Genomic DNA, 14,546 nt, shown 5'->3' with positions numbered 1-14,546 from the left:
CAAAGAGAAAAAAAAAAAAAAAGATAGCAAAGAGCCACAAATCACACCTCAGGTAAATGTAGCTCTTTAGTATGGACACAATTTGGTTGGCAAACATTGTAGTTTAAATAAATGGAATAGACGTGATACACCACAATACTTTTTTTATGAATGTCAGCAATTTCTTTAAACTACTGGTGAAAATGGACATTTCATTTTAAAATACACTTTTCCTTCTTCCCCAGGAGTCACGTGTATATCACATCACATCCATATTCAAATGCTATTAAAATTTCATTTACAGAAAATAAATATGCTTATATTTATTATATGGGCTGCCATTTTGGTTTAAGATAGCAAAGAGCCGCAAATCACACCTAAGGTAAACGTAGCTCTTTAGTATGGACACAATTTGGTTGGTTCTTCGAAATAGGGCACAGCCAGAGAGAAACTTGACTGCTTGCTCAGGGAGTATGATCCCCATGTTCTAATTTCTTACCTTCTCTTCTGGAGCAGAAGTGTTTAATTCATCCATTGTCATTGTGACGGTGGAATGTTGCTTTTACTTACCACTGCAAAAAATATATATATAATTATTATATATTACATACATATCACCTATCATTATATGTAATTATTATAATTAATAATTATTATAGTCATTAATTATTATTAATATTATTTGGGGGGTGAGAATGGAAGGGATAATAGACTCAGGCTTACAAGACACAAGTTCTGATCTCCATGTAGTCACTAAAGAGTTGAGTAAACGTGGCCAAGTCCCTTTGCAATTTGGAAGTTATTTTGGCATATTTAAAATTAGGGGTTTGGATGAGATCACTTCTCAACTTTTGAACTCTGAAATTTACCTGTCAGCCAGGGAAGTCATCACGTATGTATATACATCATGTATGCGTACATACTTACATTGAAGTGAAAATGTCACATGACATAGAAGCACACGAAGCCATTACCACGTGCAAGAACTATAGCACCACCAGCAATTTCCCTTGACCTTGGTGGTCCTCCCTATTCCCAGAGGAAACTGCTCCTAGGAATTTTGTTTATCATTTCCCTGCTTTTAAAAAATGGTTTTATCTCCCAAGTATGCGTGCCTACACAAGCTTTGCTTATTTTGAGCCTTATTAAGAGGACTACATGTAGGCTTTTTGAGCGTGTGTCTTTGTTACCTAACATTGGGTTTCTGAGTTCATCCATGTTCTTGCAAGTAGCTGTGGTTCATTCGTTGTCACCGCTGTATAGTAACATGGTATGGAAAACATGCCACATTTCGTTATTCATTTTCCTGCCAGTGGACATTTGCCTCATTTCCAGTTGTTTTTCTGTGTTTGCTGCTATGAGTGTTCTTGTATGTGTCTCCTTGATGTATAACCTAGGAGGCTTTACATATGTGCTCCTAGATACAATAAAAAAGACGTGTTTGTGTGTGTGTGTGACTATTCAAGTTTTTATGTGTCCATGGCTCCATCGATGGGCCCACGCATGGGACCCCCTGATAATCCACCTACTGCTGGCTGTTTAATGAAGCCCATGTCTCTAGCAGGAATATCGAGGCAAGGGAAACCAGAACATTTTTAGGAGGGGAATTTAAATTGGAAGCTGAAGGGTTCTTTCCTCAGACTCACAGGACATGGCCTTTGAACCCAGCTCTGCTGGTAGCTAGACAGGACCCACCGGGCCTTTCCCCTCCTCTTTACACATAATGCCCTCGGCCCCCCAAGCTCCACCTGATGTTCGCAGGCTGTTTGCTATGTTTGCTATGATGTGAACGGTTGTTTGACAGAAGATACGGGAAGTCACAAGAACACTCTCCGCCTACTCCAGGAACCACTGGCAGCCAGTTAGTGACATGCTTTGGTCCCACGATGGAGGCGTGCGGCACCATAAAGGGCAGCATGTCTGAAAAGGGCAGGTTATGTGGCTGCCACCTGAGGCACTAAAATTTCTGGGCACCTCTGCTTCCAGACACAGTGACATAAACAGGAAGCCAGGACTCTGCTTCAAAGAGCCACAGGTGACAGAAGGTTCAGGCACCTCTAGGGAAGCTTTCATGAGGACAGGAAGGCCTGGGTGGAGATGCCCACACATTTGACGTGGGCTGCGCAAGAACAGAAGCATGTGGGGTCCCTGGAAAAAATGCAAATTTTATAGCTCAATACTTTTCTTCCCGTTAGTTTTTAAAGTTTAGTTCATTCATCTCCTAATGAGACAGCAAGAGGCAATAGTTAATTCCCATGTCATTGTAAGAAAGACTGAGCCACAGAGTCAAGCTCAAATTCTGGAGTGTTGGTTGGGTCCGTGTCGCTTGTTCAAAAAGAGTACAAAGAGCATAAAACCCTCCAACGTGAATACTGTCCTTGCTGTCAAACATTTAAAAGCACCAACTCAGAAATGCTCATGAATTCTGTAGATCAGACAAAAAAAAAAAAATCATTACTGTATCTTCTTTCCCCCTCCCCTCTACCCGTGTGCTCTCTTTACCAGGCCAGGGTGAATACACAAAACCCCAAGATCTATTTCGGCCAGTGATTTGGGGTAATCAGACGTTAGCCTTCCAAACGTTGTCTGGAAAACTCTAGTGGCCTCCAGTTAAGGAAAAAAAGGCAAATATAGAACTGCAGTCATCTGTGGTAGACTCCTTTTGTTACAATGACCTGGTTCTCCTGGAATTCTCTAACAGCCTCTATCACTTCTCAGATGTTTTCCAGGCTTGGATAACATAGTGTTCACGGAGGGAGGGGCCCTGAAATGTCCACATTGCTTTCATCTGAGTGAAAAGTTCAGCTGGAACGCACTGTCCCTTGTCCAGTTGCTCCCTTCCTCATCCCAGACCTTCCCCTCATCTTGGTGAAGAGGACAGAGATCATGCCAGACTATAAGGCCAGAAAGGACCTCAGAGGGTGGATATCTGAAGGATAGCCATGCCTTTTGCAGATGAGGAAAATGGCACCCTAATACAAAATGAACTCGAGGTAACGCAATGGCAGCCCAAGGTTAAATCCTGGGTCTGTAGCTCTCCTAGCTACGGGCCATGGACTGTTTATGTAGCCTCCCTTTCTTCATCTGTGGAATGGGGCCAATCATGCCTATGATATAGGCGATCAGATGAAAGGACATCCACAAAGTAGTTATCATTGAGGCATCAATGTTAGCTATCACCACCACCATCACCATCATCATCATCACTATCATCATCATCATCATCACTATTGCCACCCTTTGTGTTATCAATAGCCGCGTCTTAGTGACTAAGCTGGAGGAAGTCATGCTTCCTCTTTCCCAATTTGGCCCCTCTTCCCACCACATCACATGGACACAAGCGTTTAACCCAGATCACGAGCCTGTGCTATCTGATGTTCCAGATGGCCCTCTAATACTTTCTTCTATTACTTATCAAAGCTGTGATTCTTGACAGCGAGGAAACACTAGATTTTTTTCAGGGAAAGGAAGTGAGTCTCAGCCTGGCTAAAGAGGCCTAGCCCTGGGATGGGAGCCCGAGTTGGCTCTTCCAATGGGAAGCAGGACATCCAGGAATGAATCAATTTTTTTCTTTGCTGGAGAAGCCCCTCGGGGAGTCCCTAGCTTACAGCATTGCATAGGCTAATAGAGCCTAGTGTCATGGGAAAGGCCATTTCTGTGGAATGTGCCCAACCCAGCAGGGCCCTACAGAACTCCCTTGGCTGGGTCTATTCTCAGCAGCTTTCTTCCCGTCATCCCTTTCTCCTTTGCCTTGTCTTCTTTCACAAATGATGTTTGCTTTCTCCCCCAACAGTTTCAAGAACACAACTTGGAAGAAACCTTTTGGAGCTTTCTGGTTTGGAGAGCTCATCCGTCACCGTGCTAGAATCACCTCAGGATGGTGTCCCTCTACGCTTTCCAGCAGATTTGAGGCATGGCCCCATCTCGGGAGCCTGCTATTTATGATTAATAGTAGCTATTTTCTTAGGTCGAATCCCTAGAAACAGAACCTGAGACAAGATTCAAATTCACATGATTTTTTTTGAGGGAGTACTTTTCACTAAATCTTAAAGAATTGAGGGGAATGGGATAAGGAAGAGAAAGAGCTGAGCAAAAAGACAATCTCAGGGAAGATTCTAGTTGTCCTTGAAGAAGGAAGACCTGTCTTTGAGCACCCATATCCCTCAGTCATTGGCTGTGGAGTACTCGTGGCAGGGAGAGTAGTCTCCAGGATAAGACAGCTCCCCTCTGCTGAGAACCATCCTCTAGACAGAGTTGCAGCTGTGGGTTGTTAGTTGTCAACACAGCAGTTAGGGGATGGATGCACCAACCTGAGAAGCGGATCTGAACAGAGGACGAACAGCATCAGCTAAAGCCTTCATTCCATGCCTGCCTACCATGTAGCAGGCTCTTGTGTACATTAGCTTGCATCATTCTCAACAATTCTGTGAGGTGGGGGTCATCATCATCCCCTCCCCCCCCACCGATTTTACAGACAACGCAATTGGTGTTCAGAAACATACACACCAAAGAAAAAGCTGTCCCGGAGGTCTTTCTAGTTTCAATACCTTCCATTATACTGGCTCTCTTTGCCCAAGTAATCCAGCAGAGTATATTGCTACGTTATCAATATTTTATGATATTTGAACCTGTGTGCTTAATATAATACTCCTTGATGGCTAATCCTGAAGCCCGATTATGCATTCAAACAAAATTGGTCATACTTGTCCCCCTATGTGGTCCTGCATCACCTACTTATTTGCCTGCTGGAGTCGTGAAACCCATGCTTGATAAATAGGAGATCTCTAAGGATGCCTGCAGCCCCAAGGTGCACCTATAATAGCTGGCCCAGCTGGTCAGAATGGATTATTCTCTTCGTTAAAATATTTGCAAATATTTGTCAGCAGGACAATGAGTGTCATCTTGAATGTCAAGAGGGAGGGAGTGTGCTCTCTAGGAAGGGATCACAACTGATTATCAATGACTGCAAAGAAACAGGGAAGAGGGAGGGATTCCTGTTTGTCTTTTGTCTGACATCTCAATTGCATCAGTCGGGATGAGCGGTAGGGCAATGGTGTCAGCAAGGTGAGCTTATTGGCTCATAGCACAGTTAGTTCTACCACGGGTCTAGCAGAGATCACTCTGTTCATTGTACTTCCCCAGGACCCCTAGATGATAAACCAGCTACTCCCTTAAATAGGTTTGTTGCCATGCCAGAGGGAAAGAGAGTTCTAGGGAGGCTCTCACAGTTAAATGTCACCTCAGCTCACAACCCATTGACCAGGACCAGCCACATAGTCCCAGGCAGCTTCAAGGGAGAATGAAATGCAATCCCACCTCCTTTCTCGGGTTGGAGGAGATCCAGAAACATCTGTGCCAATAAATTACCATAGTCCACTTCTCTGGTCACCTAGTATTTGGTGCACTCTGTCTTACAAATGCAAAATGTACTCAGACCTCCTCTCCAAAGGGGGCTACACAAAGTCTCATTCATCCATGGCATCAAACTCGAAGTCTGGGATCTCAGAGGGCCACATGGAAGTTTTGATATGTGGTTCGGATGAGGCTCCTGTTGGCTCAGAAATCGGTGCGAGCAAATTGCAAGTTCTCTGCAGCACCCACGCCCCTCCACCCTTCTGCACACAGACATGCTCCAGTGGGAGAATAGGGACACTTTAATCACCATACATTCTCCCATCCGGAAAGGGGACAAATGGAAGACTTGAGTCACTGCGCCATAGCGTTTCAGAAATAGTGGTGGGCAGACATTAGAGGGCCCCCTTCACTTTGAATAAGGGAAATTTCTTGATTAGGTCTCAACCTGGCTCCCTGAGAGGGCTTCCCCAGGGCATTTCCCCCCATGGCCTTTCATTCTACCTTCTAGAAAGTGCCCCTTTCTCCATTATACTCTTTGCTGCAGGTGAAGAGAGCACATAGGAATAACCTCTCCTGTAGCAACAGCCTCTGCTTTCTGCTCGAAGAAAACTGGGGTTCGGGGCTCCTTTTAAGTCTTCATCAGGTACAGAGTTTTCTAGTTCAGGTCCACAGTTTCTTGGAATTATGACCCTTAAAATCTTCACTGGCTTTATAAGTTTGACTCTACTCAGCCTCCTATACCAATAACCACACCCTCAGCCCTTCTAGAAACACATCCATTTCTCGTAATTGTGGCTGACTTGAGCCAATCAGGCTTGAGGCAGAGAGCCACATCCTTAGATTTCTTTTTCTCTGAGCCATTTTTTAAAGTGAGAGAATACGCTGGGTGCCACATGAATTCCCGCAGAGGTTTTAGCAGGAGATATGATGACCGTGCCCTCAAATTGATTTTGTTTCTGAGACCAAGTTAATGCATCATAATCTCTATTTTATCTTTTATTGTTTGGGGTTGAGACCTGGTTGCCTTTCCAGCCCCACAAGCGTTCACATCTCTAGAATCTCAAAGGAATGAAAATATCTGAGATGGTGACTGCACCCTGACCACTCAGGTCTTTGAGTGGATGTGATGACAGGGTCTTCTGGGGCCCGTGATGGGCAGATCGCAGGACTGAGCGATAGACTTTGTCATTTGGGGCCACAGAGAACTTGCAATTGTTTGTACTGCCAACAATCAGCTGGTATAGTAGGGAAATTTATCTCCTACTCTGGGGTTTCGGCTTAGATATTTTCACTTTGTAGCTTCATTTCGAAGCAAAATTAAACAGTTCTTAGGAGCCAGTAACTATCTGATGATGCCTGTGGAAATGATATATGTTTACCTGTCCTGAAGAAAGGGGACTCAGTCCCCAGAGAGGCTTCTGAAGGCGGGCTGGCGGAAAAGACAGTGCAGATCAAAGTAGTCTCGGCTGGTACAATGTTAAGAGTCATTTTTCTAAGATTGAGGCTGGAGAGTTTAGAATGACAAAAAATGATTTTTTTTTTCCTTCAGCAAAACTGATATTTTGTCTTTATTTCTGCCCCCATGGAATGAGTCTCCAGCTGTCCTCCGAAGCGATGAGTCAGGAAGATGGACTTTCCTTCGTCCAGCCAGAGCCTCCTGTGGGGAAATGCTCACGCTGCTCAGTGGGGCACATTGACCCCATTTCACAGCTGAAGAAACTGAGGCTCCAGTATGCTAAACAAGACGCCCTCGGGCATAATGACTATTCAGCTCTCAGCAATCAGGAAAGGCAAGATAGCCCTCCTCTGGTTTTCTCTTGGATATTTGGAGGCTGGGAGGCGGATTAATTTTGCAAGGACACTGCACCGCTGCTTCCACTGACCAGCTCTGCACAGGAGACAGCTGCCACGTTCCTACAGCAGAGAATCTGTCTCCAAGTGTCACTTGTCCGCGTGCCATTTGCTCCAGATTCAAAGTCCTGAGGGTCCTTTGGACCAAGCTTGTCTAGCTCCAGCTTAAGTCGTGCTTTCGTGCTCCTCACGGCCACTCTGTCCACTTGCTGACTCAGAACACAGGGGTCTCCTCTGGGAGCCGGGTGGGGCAGAAGCCCCCCTCCGAGACGCTCTGCACACACACGCTCTGGCCTACAGCTTCCCACATCGGCTGAGCCAGGAGTCCCTCTCCCACTTGTTTTCTGTCTTCACAAATCTGTTGAAACCTCTTTCTGTTAAGATGCTTTCTCCTTCCATTCTTTTTGCATTTGGAGGTCTGTATTCCTTTGGTACATTTGCTCTCATCTGAGCAAGTCTTAGGAAGACAAATACACGAGTGAGTACATTCAGTCTGTTGACTTCAACTGAAAGTCTGAGATGGAATATGCGTTCTCCAATGGAGCAGTCGTGCCCGCTGCACCCCCTTCCAATGCGCGGCGCCACGCCTATACTAAGCTGCCTCGCATACATCCCTTGCCTAGCTGGGCCTCTGGGTAAGAAACCCTGGTATACACCATTGCTCCGCTAGCTGGCCAGGTCCACTTGGACATCTTGGTGACATTCTGCTAACCCTTCGGGAGCTGGCCTGGGGAATGCATTCCCAGCTTAATTCTAGGTTATGACTTGGATTGGAAGTAACCAGACATCATTTCCTCATTCAAATACTCTGGAAAAGTCTCTAAAATAAAAGCAGTGAACTAGGTTCCTCTTTTTCTGCGGTATAAGATGTGCCTCTTTCTGTGATTCCTGTGTGCCTTTATCCAGCATATATCATTGAGCACCTACTAGGTGCCAGGCATTCTTCTAGGCGCGGAGGACACTACAGGAAACACAATGTTTACTATGAAGGTTATAATCCAGCTACTGATTATTGGAAAGTCTCATTGAAGCGTAAGAATGGAGTGGGGAGAGGAAGACAATATGTTGTGGACTTGATCTACTTTGCTTTTTTGTTGTTGTTGTTTCAAATTTTTATTTAAATTCTAGTTAACATACAGTGTAATATTGATTTCAGGAGTAGAACTCATCTTCCTTATCCCCAACCTATACAAGCTGGTGTGTGTGTGTGTGTGTGTGTGAGAGAGAGAGAGAGAGAGAGAGAGACAGAGACAGAGACAGAGAGACAGAGACAGAGACACAGAGAGAGGTTTCCTTCTGAGGTAGGCAATGTGAGATGTACCTAAGATTTTCTCTTTATTTCCTTTTCATTCCTGTTCCTTCTTTCTCCTCCATGAACCTCACTTCTTTCTTTCTTTTTCTTTCTTTCTTTCTTTCTTTCTTTCTTTCTTTCTTTCTTTCTTTCTTCTTTCTTTTCTTTCTTTTTCTTTGTTTCTCCCTTTTTCAAAAGATTTTATTTATTTATTCACGAGAGACACAGAGAGAGGCAGAGACACAGGCAGAGGGAGAAGGAGGCTCCCTGCACGGAGCCTGATGTGGGACTGGATCCCAGGACCCCAGGATCATGCCATGAGCCAAAGGCAGGTGCTCAACCACTGAGCCCCCCGGGCACCCCGAACCCCGTCTATTTCTGATATCCCTACAATCCTTTCTCATGGTAACCACCAGCCCAGCCCATAGAAATAATCAAATTTTTGTCCCTTTAGGCTCTTATTCCTTCCCTCAGTGTTCCCAACTTTCCATGTTGGGTGTCAGTTGTTTTGCTCTTCCTCTAAGTTATACTTCCACCACAGAGAACAATGGGCTCTGTCTCCATGTCCTCTGGATTCCCCAAAAATGAGCCCTTGTCTTTGAGAACTTGGTGAGAAATTGCCACCCCCTGGGTGGTGGCCGGGTTTCCCCTCGATTACCTAAAATCAAACATGGCTCATCATTTCCAGGATTAATTTCCTTCAGAATCCCCTGTCCTGACCTAAATAACAAATACCATTTTCTCCACTTATCTTGATAGTCCTCCTCGTAGAATGAAGACCCTGGACTTAACATGCCCGAAGAGCATTTGCACCCACCTTGCCTCTAAGGTCATTTACCAGACACCTTACTCTTACTGGACCATAAAGAACATGTTATTCAAATCATATTTCCTGACAGTCTGGAAGCAGGAGGAAATCAGTTTATCCAGTCAGACTGATATGATTTGAAATTTAACTCGTTTGTTTAGCTGGTTAACAAATTTAGAGGATACCTTTTGGAAGAGAAAACATTTCCAGCTTAAAACTTCTGGGAATAAAGAATTTTGCAGAAAACAGATGTTTGGTTGTCTATTTACCTTTCTCTAGAAGTGGAGACCATTCATTTTGTATTTTTAAAAAATATTTTTTTTAATTTATCTCAGAGAGAAAAAAGGGCAGTATGGGGGGGGGGAGCTCAAACAGGCGGTGGGGGCAGAGGAAGAGAAAGAGAGAGAATCCTCAAGCAGACTTCCAGTCGAGCTTGGAGACTGACTCGGGGCTTGATTCCAGGACCCTGAGGTCATGACCTGAAATCAAGAGAAAGCACTCAACCAACTGAGCCATCCAGGTGCCCCTAATTCTGTATTTGTAATATTAAATGCTTTTTAAAAATATATATTATTTATTTATTTATTCATGACACACACACAGAGAGAGAGAGAGGCAGAGACACAGGCAGAGGGAGAAGCAGGCTCCATGCAGGGAGCCCGACGTGGGACTCGATCCCGGGTCTCCAGGATCACACCCTGGGCTGAAGGCGGTGTCAAACCGCTGGGCCATCGGGGCTACCCTGTTAAAAGCTTTTTAAGGAACAATAAAAGACACCAAATAAGCCAATCTCTTCTTTGAGTAGCCCTGGATTCTTTTAGCAAATCTATTTAGCTAAAGGAATAATTCCAAATCAAATAGAGCCAAAATTTGGTATAGAATTGAACTTCTCCCCAAACACCAGACAACTTCATACGCGCTGCATTTAGAACCAACTAATAGGCATAAACTGTTCTGAAGTCCCAGATGATTTTGAAACTCATTTAATAGCTCATCAACCCTGATGCCAACCCTCATCAGGAGCTATAATGAAAATCATTCCAGTGAAAAGGATCAGTATGTTGGAGCAGAAGCAGTATGGTGTAAGGCTTCAGAGAGCAGGCCCTGGCTCTACGCCGTTCACGTGGCCATCCTGTGTCTGCCACCCACTGAGTGACTGTACTCCCCATGCCTTAGTTTCCCCATCTGTGAAATAAAGGTAATGAAGTACTTTATTCCATATAGTTCTCCTGAGTCTTATTTTAGTTTTCCTCTTGCAGCACATGCTTATGTAGTGCTCTGTGCCAGACACGGCTCTAACCCCAATTTATTAGTTCACTTAGTTTTGATAACCCTGTAGGCTATGTTCTATGAACCATTTAACCACAGAGAGGTTAAATAATTAGATTGGGTTACTATGCACAGCATGTTTTAAACAGCGCCTAGAAGATAACAAACACCCAGTCAATGTCAGCAGTCACAGGTAGGTGCCCTCCTTGCGTCCCCTGTCCTGGAAGGTACTCTACTACACTTGTGTCTCTCACACAAGGGAATAATAGCTTTATCCCTTGCTTGGCAAGTCCTCAGATTTTACTTAGAAGTTCAGAAGTCCCATTGGCCCTGGAACTCCCAAAGATGATTTGTAATAGAAGAAATTGAATCTATAAAGTAAGGACTCCTATAAAACGAGCCCTCCTTCCTTATGCCCCCGTAAAAAGTCATCTGTTGCCTAAACCGATAGCTTTAACTGCTGATGTTGCTAGGACCAGAGAGAGAGGAGAAGGGAGGAGGAGGAGGAGGAAAAGAAAAAGAGGAAAGAAGGGGTAGGGGGAGGAGGAGAAGAAGAGCACAGTGTTCAGCACATAGGAGGTATTTGATATTATGTCTAAATGACATCTAATTAATATTTCCTTTTCTTTATATCTTTGAATCTTTTTCAAAGCCCAAGATATTGATTCAAAAGAAAATGTGGACCATCCCCAGTTGTACCCTGATAGTCTGTTCCACCATAAAGGCAACCCAATTCCACTCCCATTCTGCCCTAAGCCTTCAGCGCTAGAACATCCACCTTCACCCTCTTCTTTCTGGTTTAACTTTGAGGAGACAAGGACCCAAGTCAGGTGGCAGGACCCAATTTCCACATGGATGGGGGGGAAATGCTCTGGAATGTCCACTAGGGGGCACATTATCAACAGGCCTGAGAAGGCCAACAAGACGCTTCCATGGAAAGCAACAAAATTTCTGAAAGGATATGAACCTAGATGGAAAAATTCCCATTGATCCCATCTTTGGCTTGCCAGATGAACACGCAGGACTTTTCTTGATTAGGTTTTACCCAAAGCTCTATATTTTGCCAAAGGAGAAAGTGACCTGTAACAGAGGGTCAAGGAGTTGAGAGATACCCTGTTGAGAGATGTCCCAGCCTGGTGCTGCCCTAAGACAGAGCCCAGCATTGCCAATGACTCTGTCCCACCCCCCCCACCCCCCCCCCGGGGCCAGATCTTGTGGTGCTGCCGGTGACGGGTCCCAGCACCTGGTGAGACTGGCTTCAGAGGGTGAAAGAGCAGAGAGGCCAAGTGTGGCCAATCCAACCTGCCCTGGAGGGGCAAACGGCCAAGCTCACTTCAGAACTGGATTTCTCTATCTGCTGTAGACAGGAAGGCCTTATTAAATAAGTAGGAACTTGCTTTCCCTACATTTGTTCAAGTCTTGCTCTTCTTTGCATTCCTCTTAACTCTATTTTTATCCTTCCAATAACTTTTCCTGATATTTCTTTCTTCATTTCTTAATGAGATTTGAAGAATCCTTGGAGAAGGAAAAAATAAAAGGTACAGTGCTTTTTGAACTCCAGTAACCTCGCCTGAAGTTCGGGTTGCCCGTAAGCCTTTACTGTTGAAAACCTGTCTCTCCACTTCTCCATGGAAGGGTTCCCAAGGTGTGGGCCGGGCTCTGGAGCTAGGCTCCTAGATTTCCAACCCCATCTCCTCTCTCTCTTCCTCTAAAAGCCACCCTGAAGCCCCACTCTGGCAGAGTCTCCGTGCAGGAAGATGTTGGCAATAATAAGCCTGCATGCTCTGCCCTTCCTCAGAAAACAGGAGGGAGAGCCTCTTTTCCCCTCTCATGGTTACTTGGGAGTCTCAGAGAGGGAGGGGTTTGAGGACTCCAATTCTTGGAAGGGTGGAGGGCTCAGAAATTCTCAGAATACTCCTGACTTTCCCCACACCATGGTTCATATTCTATTTAGGTTCCTACTATGTGTTCCCATGAGAAAAATGTTGAAGACGGCAGGGAAGACGGAGAAAACCTGTGGACATCTATTCTATTCCATGCATTTTTTTATACATTATCTCACTTAATCAATCGCTCATCCATCTTTCTGGTAGCCATGATGATTCTCATTTTATAGATGAGGAAACTAAGGCTCAGAGCCACTCAAAAATGCACTTAAGGTCACATAGAGGGTAAGTGTTAGGACTTAGGTTTGTGCTCAGAATTTTATTTTAAAGACCATTTTCTGACTAAACTTTAGCTGCCATTCCTGAGTTTCTTGCCATTCTTCTGTAAGAGTGAGGAAAGAGGAAGTGGTTTGGACTAGACTTCTGGAAAACAGTAGTCATCACATGATGAGGCAAGCAGTCTGGAAGCCTGAGGGAGTGGGTTGAGGAGGCGGGTTATGGGGAGCCCTGATGGGCAAACCACCAGTGTTGAAGACCAGATGTCAACACAGGCAAGAAATGGGGCTGGAGGCTGGGTGCTAGATATTAAGAAAGAAGGATGGCTCAGCCAGACTTCCTGCTCCCCTGACCCTTTGCCCAGGCAGCATGGCAAAAATCTTATTTACATAGGACCTGCTTCTTCTCCTTCCAGTAAACTAAGCATCTATGAGGTTATGTACAGTTTCCTAAATTAATTCTATCACCAATCTGGCCTAAATGGTGAGTGTATCTTCACCTACTCATTCCCAAGCCCTTCCTGTGGTTTCTGGAAGCCTTCTTCAGTCCCACCAGGCCCAGAGCATGAGGGCACGCTGACCTGGTTTGCAGCATTTGGAGATGACCTCCTAACTCTGACAAGTTCAGTTTACCAGACTTCTGACTACAGGCAACAAAGCATGTTAGGTCAGAGGCCCTGGACAGAGCTGAGCTCCATTCCGCTTCTACTCCTTTTTACTTGTGTATCTTAAGGACAATAATTAACTTCTCTGCCTCACCTATTTAAATCAGGATACGAATTCTCCTTCATGGGTTATAGGAACAACTCAAAGGTGTGTAAATCTAGGAGTCTATAAGTGCTCAGTAGAGGGTAACTTTTGAGGCCATTATTGATCTCGGCCTTCTGCTGTGCACTGGAGATACAGAGCTGAGTCCTGCCCTCAGGCTTGCTGTCTTGTGGAAAAGACAGGCCCCATGGGCCAATTAATTAAGTGTGGAATAAGACCTGCTTCAATGACACCTGGACCAGGCAAAGGGGTGGCTCTGGGAGGGGAAGGGGCTCAGCCTGGTTGGGAGCGTGTTGAGGCAACTTTCTGGACATCTTGATCAAAGCCGTGGGTGGAGCTGCAACTTTGGTTAATCCAGAGCCACCGCTTGAATGGCCAAGATTTCATCAAGGGATGCCAACGAATCTGCTACCTGGACTCCTTGCTCTTTAGTCTGACTTTGGGACCAAAAAAACCTTTCTATGAAAATCAAAGAGCCTTCGAGTCCAAAATATTCTGGTTCTAAGCATCCTAAGTTAATAGCTTAAAAGCTGATTAGAGTTCTGGAAACCGGAGGCGATGGTGAAGAGAGAAGTTAAGTGCCTACTGTGTGCATGAGGGAAGTGAATTAATATTCACCTAGGAATTGATATTTTCATGGGCCTGATATATGTCAGTGCCTGCCAAGTACTATTACCTCATTTAATCCTCAGAGTAGCCCCATGGAGGTTTTTTTTGTCCTTCTTTTACAGATAAGAAAACTAAGACTCGAAGTGTTTAAGATGTGTGAACAGGGTTGCAGTTAAGCGGTAGAGTCAGGATTAAAACCCAAGTTTGTCTGATTCCGAACCTCATGCTCTTTCTACTGTTTCAGACAATTTCTGGAGTGGAGATTCACACAGGGCCCAGCTCCTTCCTTTCCTAATAAACATGGCATTTATATATGTCATTGATGGTTTTCTAAATTAATGCTCTTGCCCACATGGCCAAAATGGCATGTGCATGTAAGCGTAAACATGAGAGGTGTCCTCAAGTACAAGAACCGTTCACCATATCAATCACAGATTGATTACACTAGTGACCCT

This window comes from Vulpes vulpes, chromosome 5, assembly GCF_048418805.1.
Source record: "Vulpes vulpes isolate BD-2025 chromosome 5, VulVul3, whole genome shotgun sequence".
NCBI lineage: Eukaryota > Metazoa > Chordata > Mammalia > Carnivora > Canidae > Vulpes > Vulpes vulpes.
The sequence above is the reverse complement of the archived record's forward strand: the minus strand, read 5'-3'. Positions refer to the sequence as shown.